This window comes from Chionomys nivalis, chromosome 6 (assembly GCF_950005125.1).
Source record: "Chionomys nivalis chromosome 6, mChiNiv1.1, whole genome shotgun sequence".
NCBI classification, from domain to species: domain Eukaryota; kingdom Metazoa; phylum Chordata; class Mammalia; order Rodentia; family Cricetidae; genus Chionomys; species Chionomys nivalis.
This window is the reverse complement of record NC_080091.1, coordinates 17,694,605-17,710,632: the sequence shown is the minus strand read 5'-3', so window position 1 is coordinate 17,710,632 and position 16,028 is coordinate 17,694,605. Positions and strand designations below refer to the sequence as shown.

The 16,028-nt window shown below is 36.3% G+C and overlaps 1 long non-coding RNA gene across 1 annotated transcript in view; it reads right to left on the bottom strand.

Moving 5' to 3' along the window:
* LOC130875800 (uncharacterized) overlaps nt 1-16,028 on the bottom strand; it is a 454,561-nt gene that overhangs the window by 220,498 nt on the left and 218,035 nt on the right. The window contains exon 3 of the long non-coding RNA XR_009057258.1: nt 13,925-13,980. This is a non-coding gene — a long non-coding RNA (uncharacterized LOC130875800). The remainder of the gene's footprint in view (nt 1-13,924; nt 13,981-16,028) is intronic.

Sequence of the window (16,028 nt, the reverse complement as noted above, 5' to 3'; positions counted from 1 at the left end):
ATTAGCAGGTTATGCCCATAAAGTCTCCTGTGAGACATTTACATGTACACAAACACAGACATGCACACCTCTCCTTAAAGACATCAGTCTAGTACTGCTTTATGTGAAGCGACCATCGACTAAAGATGCAGACATAGTCAACTTCTAAACATTTATATATATATATATATATATATATATATATATATATATATCACAGCTAAACAATGTAGGAGATGGTTCAGAGGACCCTAACTCCATCCTGTAGACATGCTCTCTTGTATACCTTGTAAATCCATGGCAATACATTCACAAAAGGGACAACTGAGCCAACTGTAACTTTTAAACCTGCTTTTTAGAACCACCATGATTTTTCTTGGATCTACGATATATGTAAATTGTTCCTTTCTAGTCTTTTAAATGACATGAACCTCAAATATAAAAGCTGATAGACAATTGAATTTCTTTTTTTTCCCCCTGGGACAGGGTTTCTCTGTATAGCCCCAGCTGTCCTGGAACTTGCTCTGTAGACAGGATTGGCCTAGAACTCAGAGAGGTCCACGCCTCTGCCTCTTGAGAGCTGGGATTAAAGGTATGTGTCGCTACCAGCTGGCTGAGAATTACATTTCAAATAAAAACCCTATTTGTAAAATAAACTCCTTCTCAAACCAAACATAGTCTTTAATATCAGAGAATAAAAAAAAATGATGGCTAATTTTGACATCCTTTAGACTGGATTAGAAAACAATTCATACATGAATGCAGCCCACCTCTGGATATATCAGTGAGGATGTCTCCAGCAAGGTGTAACTGAGAAAAGAACACTGTGGCCATCAACATCCCATATATAGGGTCTGAAACAGGATTTAAGAAATGAAAAACAAGAGCAAGCGGAGCATCAACAACATACATTTATTTCTACTTTCTGGCTGTGGATCCCACCATGATTCCACAATCCCATAGTGACTGTATCCATTCAACTGTGAAAAAAATGAACCTCACTCCCTGTAAGTTATTCTGGCTAGGTGTGTGGCTAGAGCAATGAGAAAGGTATTTTAAAAAGCTAGGGGGCAGGGTGGAAGGAAAAACTGTAAGAACCTTCAGGAGGTACATGCCCCGGAATGGAAATACCTCAAAAGTGTTATTCAGCTGCATAATAGGTGGGGACAATGGATAGACAGGCTTACCCAAAAAATAAAAATAAAAAACTTCAATGTTTAAAAAATTAAAATTAAAAGTCAATAACAAAACCAGGGATATGTCTGTGAGAAAGCAAACTATGCATGTATGGTCATACATTTGCACACATATGTACACACATGTGAATGGAGTTTTTAGAATAGAAATCTAAGTCAACAAACATTATGTTGGAAACCTGGCAAAGTAAGATATTTGCACAGAACCCCAAATATTATCAGCCTTCCTATCCTATAGCCATACTGATGAATATCTTGCATATCACCATAGAACCTTCATCTAGCGATGGATGGAGATAGAGACAGAGACCCACATTGGAGCACCAGACTGAGCTCCTAAGGTCCAAATGAGGAGCAGAAGGACAGATAACATGAGCAAGGAAGTCAGGACCACAAGGGGTGCACCCACCCACTGAGACAATGGGGCTGATCTATTGGGAGCTCACCAAGGCCAGCTGGACTGGGACTGAAAAAGCATGGGATAAAACCGGACTCTCTGAACATGGCGGACAATGAGGGCTGATGAGAAGCCAAGGACAGTGGCACTGAGTTTTGATCCTACTGCATGAACTGGCTTTGTGGGAGCCTAGCCTGTTTTGGATGCTCATCTTCCTAGACCTGGATGGAGGGGGGAGGACCTTGGACTTCCCACAGGGCAGGGAACCCTGACTGCTCTTCAGACTGGAGAAGGAGGGGGAAAGGAGTGGGGGGAGGGGAATGAAATGTGAGGCGGGGAGGGGGCAGAAATTTTTTCAATAATAAAAAAATAAAAAAATAAAAAGGAAAAAAAAGAAAACTAAAAACACACTAGAAATCAAATTAAAATAATAAGATGTCATTTTTATCTTCTTGATTGATATACTTTTTTCATCCTTACACTGAATTCCATGGAGGACGAGTAAAGGCCTCTGGAATCCTGCCTTGGGGAATGGAAACCAGTACACTTCTAGAAGGTAGTTTAACAACTTGTGTAAAGTTTGAGGATGTGCATACTTTAACTAGCAAGTTTAACTAGCAGTAAGAGATTCAAAGACAACTGTGCAGAGATACACAGTCCTTAAGAAACAAAAAAATACAGCCCCAAGGATTCAAATAGTGAATCTATTAGTTATGACTTGCAAAGGAAATAATATTAATGAAGTGAGAAGGTGGGCACACATATATGAATAATGAATTATGAAGTAGAATAAACAGCCTTTTGGAAAAAAAGAAAAGATGAAGGAGGTAGAGCCCATGAGTATATGTTAAGACTCAGTAAGCAGCTCCTGTCCAGGTAAATATCTAATACTTACTTTTACCTTATTTCTATTTTCTAATGAATGTCCTGGCTAGTTTTTCATGTCAGCTTAGCTGGACTGTGATTCCCAATCGTTTGACTACACATCAATGTAATCATTACTATGAAAGTGCAGCTGTGATTAACATTACCATCTTTAGACTTCAAAGCAGGTTTACCCTGTGTGAGCCTCATCCAATCCATCCAAAGCCTAAAGACAAAGGAGGGTACCGCAGCAGAAGGAATTCTGATTCAAATTTACAACATAGAGAATGCACCAGAATGCCCAGGCTTCCTGAGGATTGCAGACTCAAGACTACACATTCCTGCCTAAGTTGCTAGGATGCCTGCCCATTTTTGGATGGCTACACACACCCCAATTCAGGAGGAGGAAGGAGGAGAGGGGGGGGGAAAGTTTAATGAGCACCTACAGTTTGGGGATAAGAAAAATAAAACCTGGAAAATATTGCAAGACTAAACAATAATGTGGAGGTGAGAAAAATGAAAACTGAAACCTCCATTCTGCCGGAGACACATTAGCATGACTGAGAGAAGATGGCTTGCCTCCCTGCTTATTATTTAAGGGTCACTGACTATCATGCAAGAGGTGGACAAAAAATGTGAAGAAAAATGTCCTCCTAGCCCTGCCTAATCACATCGCTGCTATCTCTATTATGTGAGACGACAAAATTTGTCACTTGTCTGCTATTTACAGGTGAAATTTTAATAATTTATAACATGTAACCATTTGCTGATAAGATAAACTGCAGTCCTGAAGGTATAGCACTTGAAAAATAAGGAACACTTTTCATTTTGTTGCCTTTTCATGTTAGTATCTGCTAGTCTATCATGCTAATTAATAAATGTAGCAGGCAGAGTCAGTCTCGGGTTTTTTTTTTCTAATTTTGTTTAATTTATCAAATGGAAAATAATCTAGCAAAGAGTCATTAATTTAATTTCTTCTGAGAGGGAATCATTATGAGATATGTTAAATTTTCAACAATGCAGCTTCAAAACAGCTGTAGCCATGGAAAATTTTTATAGTTTTAATTGAACATCTGTGCATTTTAATTGATTAATTTGAAGAAAATACAGGAGAAAGAAAGAACAGTAGGTAATATGAATTTAACAAACCTTTTTTGTTCTCTCTACTTCTTAGTTAATGATTTTTCAGTATAAACAAAACAAGAAAATATCAAACAACATTAAATAATTCCCATGGCTATAAACACAGCCAAATTGATTTAGTATAGCAGACAAGTGTTTTATGATAGGATTATTTTCAATCAAAAATATATAGAGGGATGCATATGTGAACACACAGAACATTTATTCAGGTCTCTGTTGAAAATGTTGGGCAGCTTACTGAGCAACATTCCAAATACTGCAGAAATACACAATGCCCCAGCAATGACAGCTGAGAGCATGCAACCAGACACATTTCTGGAACTTCTACAAGTGCCAAAAGAGTGTCCAATATTTCTGTCTTCATATCTATCATTTTCTTATCAACTATCATTTCTTCTCAATACACATTTTAACAGCTTATCAATTTTATTACAGAACTTTATTCTCTCTCTCTCTCTCTCTCTCTCTCTCTCTCTCTCTCTCTCTCTCTCTCTCTCTCCCCCATGTACCGGAAAGAATATGACTTCAGAATTGAAAATGAACAAACCTCTGAAATCCTGTTGAGGAGTAACTGTAAAATGGCCACACAACTATTCCCATAGACAGAGTCATTAAAAAGTTCAGAGTCCTCTCTTCTGTCATTGCTGGGAGCTGGTAAACACATTCTATTTTAAACAGGGATCTAAAGATATTTTTTGTCGATACCAGTCAACAGTGATGGAAGAAACGAATGAAAAGAGCCAATGCACAAATGTATTGAAGTGTCTGGGTTGCATATTTCGTACAGTGGTGGAGTGATTGCCTAGAAAGAGCAAGGTCCTAGGTTCAGTTCCCAGGGCTAGAGATGAAAAAAAAATTATTAAGAAACAAGGCCAAAACACAGGTCTATTTTAGGTAAAGAGACAAGTGCTAGCCATTGGCCACAACACTGGATAAGAATAACCACCACAGTGGTGTGATTTCAAGACATCTTCTCAGAAAGCAGTCAAATTAAAAGCTCAATAACAAGTTTGTTTTTCTGTATGAGGAAAAATTTACATAGAGAAATACTTTCATTTTAGACACAGATTGGTACCTTACATTCTTTTCAGGCCACAAGAGCAGGGGAATGGGGGCTATGTTTGATTAGCAATGATACTTACTTGACGTGAGGAGCACCCTGAGGCCTTCACTTGAAAGGTGAGTATACTACAGATAATTTTCATATACCTAATTGTCATGGCAATAAAAAAAAACGGGGATATGAAAATGCATTCCTAGCTATTGAGTTTCTGTTTATCTGAATGGAATGGAAGTAAATTCAGCCTTGTAATAATTCCATTCACAAAAGTGTAAACAGATGATTTTGTCTGTCAGAGACCTCTGCAATCATCATAACTGCGTGGGGTCACCCTCATCCTGAATGACACTTCCCATTCCCAGCATTTCATAACTGAAGCACTACACATTGGTAAGTCATTCAAATTAGCAAGCCATTTATGTCACGTGATACTTTGGGGCAGTATAAAAGGTAGTTAAAGTCTTTTAGAGATAGTTATCAAGTCCGAGAGAAAAGTCTATTCACTTGAATTTCCTCAAGAGGAAACAAAATTTGGGTTAAAAGTCAACATTTGTTAAATATAGCACAAGACTTGAAACAGAATTTTATTGAAAGAATGAATGATCTGTTTGAATGAAACGAACCTCCATCCCTAGCACAAAAAAAGTGAGTATCAATTACAAGAAATGAGTCAAAGCCTGCAGAATGATGGCCTTCCTTCTCTTATTCCTCTTTCCTTTTATAGCATTGTGAGTATGTGTACACATGTGCACATGCATGTACACACATGCACATAAATCTACACACACAACAGGCAAAGCCTAATTATGTTATTGAAACTGACAAATTTGTAGGTATGTGAAAGCAGCTCTGGGCTTTGCGTCTCAATCTCTTGTGCTATTTGACACAGATAACTTAGATTCAAAAGCATAAATATTGTTAGAAATCAAGAAAAATAGAGCTACCAGAGATGGAGGATGTTTCCTAACTCAAGTGATCTCCAAGAGGCAAAGGAGCTATATCACCAGGATGCAGAGCTGCAGGTCATTGTCAAACTCCATACCAGAAGAATATGAATACTGGGAAGGGATGACACAGAGAGTATTTGAAGTTTAAATAAAACACCTTTAAGTGCCTTTCCAAATGAAAAACAAACAAAAATAGAAAAAAATTCGTTTTTTAGGATTATGAATGAAATTGAAAAGTATCAAAATAGCCCTCCAAAAAATGCTTCCGGTCTTGCAGTAGCAATGCCTAGTTTTACTTATTTTTCCTGATGCTACAATGTTTGTTTATATTTTATGAAGTATTCTTAGCATGAATGCAGGATATAGTACAAATCAGTTAGTAATGTAATAAAACAATTAGAAATTATTGGCGGGAATTACAAAATGTAAGCACTAAGAAAATATTGAGGAAGAAGTTGTGTTGAATACAAACACTAAAAATACTAAGTGTGGAATTTTGTCATCTTCATTGGTTAAAAAGAGAATCTTGGTCTCAGATATTATGAAGACCTACAGTTCCCTTTCAATATCATATAATCATCAAAGGGAACTGAGATAGATAATATGATTTCATTAAAAAACACATATATCAATATGAAATAATTCAGTTCAGAAATATTGAAGTACTAATATTGCTTATTTTGTGTGTCAAAAAATTCAAACATCAAGATTTGAATAACTATGGTTCTGACTGGTTTTCCTTTATTTACATTTTATTTCTGTTATTATTTGTACAGTGCTGTGGATAAAATTCAGAGCCTATGCTTGCTCAGTAAATGCTCCACCACTCTGCTAGTCCCCAGTCCTTGTATTTAATATTTATGGGTGAAAACCCTACACTCAAAACTAAAAGGAAGAAAAGTAATTGTACAAAAAAGTGCAATGAGTCTTCCAGTTTTATCATTACAGCAGAAAGTATGACTTGCAAAGCTCCCTGTGCTAAAATCAAGCTATGCAAAATACAACCAGGTGAGTGTAATTCCCAGAGCCATAGCGGAAGATCTCAAAACCAGAACGAGTCGCTTATGCCTCAGTTTGGTAAGGGTTATGTCCAGGTACCCTTGGAGTTCTCTCTCTGCAGTCCAGGAGCTTGACTTTGAACATTTACTGAGATAGAAGGAAAGCAGTTAGCTTCAGGAGAAAGTCTAGAACATAGACAACCACTGCCTTTTTACCAATAGGAAGAAAGAGTCTTCATAGGATTAATCACTACTAGACTAAAAGGCCTAATAACACTAGAAGATGATACAAAAATTCTCTCTAGATCCTGTAGGAATCAATAGTAGGAGAAAATTATGGGGAAAGAGTGACTGTTACTTGAATTTTGCCCAGTAGTTATGAATTCATAAACCGTGAAGTTAGTCAAACTGCCTACAGATCAAGATATCCTTGGGATATCCAGAAAAAAAAAATCAAAAGTACTTTGTAGATACATATGTTTAACTCAGGCAGCACAGGTGTCCTCAGACAAAGGCATTCTATTCATGAAATTTCATAGTTTATAAGTAAAAATATATAAGAAACTAAGTTTAATACAACTGCACATTGATAGAAATAAAAAGACTGAACTTGGGCCATCAAGACTGCTCAGTGAGTAAAGAAACTTTCCATAAACTAGAAATCTCAAATTTGATCTTTAGAACCCAAGTTCTTAGAACATAGTGAAAGGAGAGAACCGACTCCTGTAAGTTGTCTTCTGACCTCTAAATGCATCTACAAACATAGAAACATACACTTGCAGAAAAATAAATGAATGAAAAGTAATAGAAAGGGCTACACTTTGAAAATTCCAGAGGATTAAAATAGCTGATAAGAACCCAAATATGTTTTTTACATCATGAAAAAAGATAAGAGACTTTCAAAATTTCATAGAAATGATAATTTTAATATTTTAGGTAGATGGTAGAATTTTCTTGAATTTACTGGTTGACAAAGTTTTGATATAACAATTTAGAAATCAACACGGGGATAAGAAATAAAGTCATGTATTAGTATTTAATATTAATGTAACTATATCAATCTTTTCAGTTCCAAAATGTAAATAATTATTATAAATTAATACAGGAAAACATTATAATCAAAGTATAGCATGTATGTGTTTGGAAGTATCAAAATAAAACTCAATAAAATTTTATTGCAAGATTTTGAATGAGAATGAATCCATTGGCTTATATATTTGGATACTTGGTCCCCAGGTGATGGGAACTGTTGACCAACATTTAGGAGACATGACCTTGCTGGAGGAGATTAGTTACAGGAGGCAAGATTTGAGATTTTCAAAGCCCATGCCATTACCCTTTAGCCTTCTCTCAGTGCTTGTGGATCAGAGGTGAGCTCTTAACTACTGCTCCGATGCTATGCCTGCTTGCTTGCTGCTAAGTTAGCTCCATGATAGTCATAAAACCTAACGTCCAGAAACAGTAAGACACAAATAAATTTTATTCTATGCGTCAGGTTGGTCATGGTGTTTTACAACAATAGAAAAGTAATTAAGACATTTACAGAATAAATATGTGCTAATATATCTTTTAAAATAAAAATTAAGTAGTGACCCAATAGGGCAAATGAAAATAATAGAAAAACATTCAATTTTTCAGAAAGATTTTGCAAATGTAAATATATATGTAATAACAGAGCCTCAAATACCAGAAAAAAAAACAGTAAATCAAAAACAATAAAAAATGCCTGCTAGTAATACTTATGAATATAGACAGAAACTCTATTTAAAAAATTAGCAAGTTGAACACAAACAATATATAAAAAGAGAATACATTATGTTCAAGTATTTATTTATGATAATTATAATTAAAATACTAATGTCCTTTTCATATTTGAAAACTAATCAGCAAAATGCATTAAGTAAGCAAAATAAAACAGAAAGGCAATAGAGTAAAAGGGTAAAGAAATGACAAAATGTAACATTGAACTATTAATTAAAACAACAACAGAATCAAAGCACTGGAAGTAGAAGGCAACTATCTCAACCTGATATCTTATCAAATAAAACCCCAACTAGCATGATATTTAACAATATGAACTGAAAATGTTCCCTGCAAGATTGGAACAAGGTCATGGGTTCCACTCTTATCACCTCATTTTACCAGAAATCCTCTACAATGCAATAAGATGCGAAAGAATAAAAGCCACCCGTTGGAAAGAGAATATGTAAAATGATTTATCAGGCAACATCATCTACAGATGCAGAAAATTCTAAAAGCTGTACAAAAACTTTATGTTTACCAAGAAAATTAGGATCCCATTTTAAAAATCGATTGTGTTTCAAAATATGCTCAGCAAACTTTGAAAAAAAAATCAATTTCAATATAGCAATTCAATTTCAGAAACAATATTGATGATTTCCTAGATTGTTTCTCAGCTCCACCATTTTCCACAAGCCCCTCTGTCAGGGTAACACAGAAAGCAGTGCAAACCAAAAGACACATCTTAGTACAAAACAAAACAGTCTGGAAACATAAATAAAATCATTAGGGAATACATCTAATTCTTCTTCATTTTGCTCAGCTGTATCTTTGACTCTTCCCTAATGGTGCCATAGTTAAATAAGAAAGAAATTCACCAACCTCCAAAATTATATCATTGTAAAAGGTCAACAAAATTTCACCATTTATGTTGTCTGAGTTAATGTGGCAAAAATTACTAAGTATATATCAACTTTAGACATTTAAATGTCAACATGATTGTTACCAGATCATTTGTTTGAACATTATAACTACTACAATTATTCTTCTGAGAGAAAAAGAAAAATGTTATAAGATCTGTCTATAAATCAATACTAGATAAAATTGAAAATTATCAACAGGATATGAGAATTAAATTGTGCATCTTTTCACAAAATATGTCCAACACAGGACAGCTCTAAGTCAGGAGACTCTTACTAATCATTCATGATCTACATGTTTTCTTCACAACAGAATGAGAAAACACTACATTAGCTCTGTAGGTGCTACAGAGCAAAGCTACAGAGGTGGAACTATACAGAGCAAAGCTACTGGTGTGAACTGCCACAGCCTGGATGTCGGTGGAAGCATTCAAAACTAGGGGGTGTGACTTCCGTCTGCAGTCTCAGGCAGTGCACACATCTCAGTGAACCGTGTGAAAAAGATAAGAATGTGTGTGTTCTTCTGAAGCGTGTACATTAATCATGAAAAACAAAAAAAGAAAAGTATTTAGACAATGATAATCTTAGAAGAACACAAAATACAAGTAGGGTGACTGTGCAGGCCATGGGAACATGTGTAGGGAACGTTCCTGAAATATGAATGAAGAGCATGTGAAGGCCTGGCAGTAAGGGCATCCTGCCACCTAAGTTTCAGACACTTCTATGCATGTATGATAAGACAGAAACTCAACAGTGAGATATGTAAATATGATTTCTCAAGAGAGTGTTCACACTAAAGACAGAAGTGTGGGAGTGATCAGTCTGTAAGCAGCATTACAGGCCCCAGACTTAATGGAGTCATTGGGTTGAGAGTATGGTAAAACAAGCAAGAAACTGAAGTCAAGACATGGAACTAGAGCACACAAAGTGACTGAGGACTGAGAGTGAGCAGAGGTGACTGAAAAAAATAAAGGCACCGAGTTGAAGAAAAGGAGTAGAAAAAAACATAGATAAAAATAATACCCAAAGCCGGGCGGTGGTGGCGCACGCCTTTAATCCCAGCACTTGGGAGGCAGAGGCAGGTGGATCTCTGTGAGTTCGAGACCAGCCTGGTCTACAAGAGCTAGTTCCAGGACAGGCTCCAAAGCCACAGAGAAACCCTGTCTCGAAAAACCAAAAAACAAACAAACAAAAAAAAAATAATAATAATAATAATACCCAAAGTAGAGGAGGAGATGGCCATGTGGGCTGAATTCTTCCTTGTATGGAATGAAAAACTACCATATCCCCCTTTAGGCCAAGAACAAATACCTAAAGTCTTGTGTAATCTAGCATTTAATGATTCATCTCACACAGAAAAGCCTGATACCTCAAATATAAGCCAAAAGGATGAATTTTTACAAAATGAAGAGTTCACCGCGATTAATTAAATGGGTAATCCTATTTTGTGTATCACTTGCAGAATGTATGATCTGGTTATAGGATCAAATAAGAGGGAGAAAAAGGTTAATTGTGATTTCAGGCACCAAGCAAAGTAAGTCATGACATTAAAGTCACACTTCTTCCTCATCTTCCTTGTACATATATGTTTACTGATTCTTTTATGTGTACCACACATGTGCAGTGCCTGACAAGGCCAGAAGAGAGCACTGAATCCCATAAAACTAGAGTTACTGATGGTGATGAGCCACTCAGTGGGTGCTAGAAATGAAATTTCTCCAGCCCCTTGTCTTTTATTTACGCTGCTTTTTCATCCCAGAGCTCTTATGAAAAAGTCGGTGCCACCACAGCTAGCATTTATTATATGCTTATATCATAGAAATGCATCGGATACTTACCAAAATATTATGGAATTAGATGATTTTATGATACTCACATTATAAAAATGAGGACATAACTCTAAGAGGGACACACATGATTTTGCCAATCAGTAAGACTCCTTTAGGGTCATATGATTGACTGGTCTTTACTCCAGTGCTACAGTTATATATTTTAGGACTCTGCTGTTTAAACCTGTTCCTTTGCATCCCTTCTCAGCTATTCATCACCTTACAAACTAACCCTGCCAATAAGAAATGAAAAGCAACACAGGGTAACAAGAAAAGTTTTAGGGAGAAATGGAAAGTAGGAATACAGGTAAAATCTCTGCTATACAAATAACCATGGCTGAGTTTTGGGTTTAACTGTCAAACAGGGGGAAATTGCAACAAGTTACAAAATTTTCCTTTACTAAAAAGATTATGCCAGTTAGGCAAAAGACATGTTTTGGTCTCAGTATATAATATGTGTCTCAGTCTATATTATACAGTCTATATTATCTGTATTATATATTACAGAGTCTCTATTCTCTATATCATATGTACTGAGTAATATAGACTCTATATGAACAAGAGTCCTTCTTACATGTATTTGTCTTGGGGCTGAATCAAGTACTCAGTGATCAAAGCCTTCAGGAGTAATTCCTTCAAGGAGAAGGGCTAGTCTTCATCTAGTTGTATAGAAATTTCCTCTAAAAATGGGGCAGCCTCTCAGAATCTTTAGAGTGGGTTGTTGTCCAGGGCATGGATATCTGAGTTTCTTAAAGCAACTTTATTAAATGCCCAATAACAGAAGAATCACAATCCTGGACGTTCACATGAACTCCGCAAAAATAAGACATGTTATAGTCTTTGCAAATAGCCTACATCACATCTCTTGAGAGTAATTGAAAATATAAGAAACAAAATTTTACCAAAATTTGCCACATGCTGCTTTCACCCAGCTCCAATTTTATGTCTCTTTACAAGCAAAAATAAAAAAAGAATAATAAAAATAAAATGAAAAAGAAAAATCTGTGGGTTTTAACTAATGAAAAACAGGTTTGTTTTTAGAAAACATCCTCATTCTGGGCTAAAATAACAGAAGTAACCAAGGAGAATATGCGTTAATATGGGTTGGATGTGAATACAACTCAGACGCTTTCTTCTTGTTGATTAGATAATCAAAACTATTAAGTGCTATTTCAAAACGTTTTTCATAATCCTAGAATCATTGATGTCATGTTCAAATCACTGTGGATTTTTGTTGTTGCTGTTGTTGTTGCTGTTGCTGTTACTATTCATGGGGACACAATGAGTCACTGGCACATTTCCAGTGCAAGATGCATCTGAATAATACATGACATGCCCTTTAGCAAGCATCATGAGGCCAGATTTAAAACAAGGTAAGAAGTTTCCTCCGTGTACACTTGCAGTGTTCAGCTGTTCATAATCTATAGTGTTAACAATTTATCATCAAACCCAGTGACTCGCTGCCAACGCATCAAAGTGGCCACTGGATGCATATGATGAAGTCTGAGCATCTGGCCTCCTCTATCCCTGACATTAGCACAGACAACAGAATCAGTGGACTATTGAATGCAATTACAGTAAGCGAGACAGACAATAAAGATTGATAGCGCCTTCTCTTTTTATCACACACAAAACTAGTGGGGGTTAGAGCTTTGCCTTGAGCTGCCTTCATTTAACAATGATTGAAAATATGCAATTGTGTTGGTAAAACACTGTAGCCTGTACCACTTCATTTACTGGACACATTATCAAATTAAATGAAAAGTGAACTGCCAAAAGCAACAGTTATTATATATTAATGATGAATATTTACTTAGCATTGTTCACACATCATACAGAGAACAGAATCCTTGTTATCTTCTTTGCAGGTTCCACTTGAGCAGCTTTTAACATTTCTATGTTTACGTTGTCTTCTGTCTACAAATTTCTGAATACAGATGTGCACGATTGCTTTTGTGACTCTCCATGTGACTACAATGTGTAATTAATAAAAGGTTCTAGTTGTAGATGAATCCTAATTATTACAGAGTTTTTTCATCCTTTGCAATAGCTCTCATTCCTTTCACTGCTTTGGAAGCCAGGGAAACTGAATGCAGGGTGCATCTAATGATATAAAGGTCAGGCATTCTAGCTTCATTGAGTTTTCAACATATGGGAAGTAAGAAAGACCCTCAAGATACAAACAAGCCACGAATCTATATTTCGTATTTTTTGCTACTGAGTATCCTTAGTAACCATCAAGGGATGTAACAGTTTGCCCATAATCTAACCTTAAAACAAGAAGTACATAAAAAAAGCAGAAGGCAAACAGGACTGTGGAGAACCAGTGGGCAGAAGAGGGTAATGGATCAGATGCCACAGCTCTTACAGGGGGAAACTGTGCTGAGCAAGTACCAACAGCTCTGAAATGCAAAACTCAGAGCTTCATTAAGTGGACCAACATTTGGTGTGCATACCTACGTCTCGGGAAGACAGGAAGCAGGCACTTGGATTGTTCAGTTATGCAGATTAATTCAAGGTTCTTTTAAAATCGCGCACATCTGGCCTTGCCTTCCAAGGATAGATAGAGGAAAAGTAGGCACTCAGATATGAAAGGTAATCATATCTCTTTTCAAAGATTTCAATGACCTGAACACTCTGTGCTGTGTCCCTCACAGAAAGGAAACAGGAGACAGAAGGAGAGAGGAGGCAGGGAAACAGCCATGGGCTCTCTGGTGCTATCCCACAGGCTAACTGTAAACAATTCTGTACAAACTCAGCTGTCACTGTATTTGAAATGAGAACACCCACCATACACAATGTAAACAAGAAATACAGAACGCAGGAGGCTCCACAAGCATGGACCACTTACCAAAGGCAGCGGACTCGCTCTGCTCACCACAACACTTAGCAGAGTGGACTGAAAATCTGGAAGCCCAAGAGGGGTGCTGAGTTAGTACTCATGGCATGAAAAGAAAAAAGTGTGCTTCCCAAAATTCACCTTCAGAACTTAACGAACTTTCCAGGCACTTTCAAATTCTAATCCCCATGTTGCCTTTGAGTCCTTTGAGGGGTGTCTCCTGAGCCCCCCCCTCCTCAGGTTCACCTAACTGCCAGACTGTCTCAGGAACTTCCCAAAGGAGCTCCAGGTCCCAGCACATGGAATTTTTATTCGGCAGATTTCTAAAATGAATTTTCATTATAGAATATTTAGCAAATGAAATATGAATAAATCAGAAAGGAAAACTAACACCTTTAAAGTTTCCATTCATAATCTATTTTTTCACATAAGACTTGTCAACATTTTTAGTAGCTTTGGGGATAGTCACGTTAAAATAAAAACATAATATATGCTTACAATTAAAAGTCAGCCTAGCAGCTATCAATACAAGTGGAAATATGACCTGATGTCCTCACTGAACATCCACTAGCTGTCCCTCATAGTGTTTTTAAAGGTAAGCGTATCCCCACAGTCTCTTTATTTCAATTAGTCTGGGCACATGTTTTATACAACCATAAGTCAATTATACCGAGTTAGCAACAATTCTTTGTTTATTTTTTACTTAATATTTTGTTGATTTTTATCTAGATCTGTCCAGAGGTGTCATATCTAATGGATATAAGGTATGACATATTATAAGTAAATCATAATTGTTTTCAGCCCTCATCTTGTATTTCTTAACTAGTCATACACACACACACACATATATATAAACACATGTATATGTATATATACACACACTCACACACATATATATAAACACATGTATATGTATATACACACACACATATATATACATAAGGATGATTCTCTCTCTGAGTATATATATACTTATACATATATATGTATATATATGAATTCATATTTCATTTGCTAAATATTCTCTCTATATATATACTCATGGAGAAAATCATCCTTATTCTTAATCTTCATTTACTTGCAAATTATTTTGAAATATAATCTTTAAAAATAGAATTTATGTTTCAGATATCTATGCTTATAAACTTTTAAGATGTTCTAAAATGCTGCCCTATCAAAAGGCTATGCCATGCTTGATTCTTGCCTACAAGTGTACATGGGGACACGTTTCCCCTCTAGATAGTTTCTATAACAAAATTTTAACAATACAATGCATGGTTTCTCAGAAAAAAAGTCACCTTCAGTTTCATCTCCTATGTTTATTAGCCATTTTCATCCCATCCATTAACTACCAACTTAGATCCTATATTAATTTTTTGTTGTATCATTTATTTTTCTTATGTCTGAAAGCTCTCCACTCCACCCTCTATCTTGTTTACAGTGTATGTATACAGAACTCCTTTTGTTTTTAAAATGGATTTTCTGGATTGAAAAATGACTAAAATAAAGTTCATTTTTATTGTTTCATTTTAAGAATTGCTGAAGAGGAGTTTAAATATGAAAATACATGTGCTTTTCTTTACTTTTGTTAAATGGGTAAGAGAGGGTGAGGAAAAATTCCTCCCAGGTTATTCTTATTTTCATCCAACTCCAGACTCTGTAGTGGAGCCCAAGTGCTAGGATTTGACCCGACTTCTTATTCCACTGCCCAGCTCCACCATGCAGATGACGCGCGTGTCTCAGAAACTTATGGGAGAATAGGTGACAAGAAAATCAAATCTCACAGGGTGATCCCCATGGAACAACGCTGCTGGGCCATGAGTTGTCTGTCCCTTCTTGATCATGTTGTTTGTCTTGCATGCACCCTGCTAGCTTGTATTTCTATCTTCCAACTTCTCTCCGAATTCAAGGGCAGGATCTTGGTATAAACTTTCACAGGGTTTTATGGACTCAAAGGCAGCTTCAGAAATGTCATTTGAAATGATACTTGTATTTCCTTGGCCACCATTCCCTTTGTAAGTACGTGAGCATCTCAAGGAATGTCAGAGTAAAGTATTGTTGATGTGTGGTGATTACAGCACACACAGCTCTATGATGGCTAATAGCAATGCTTTGC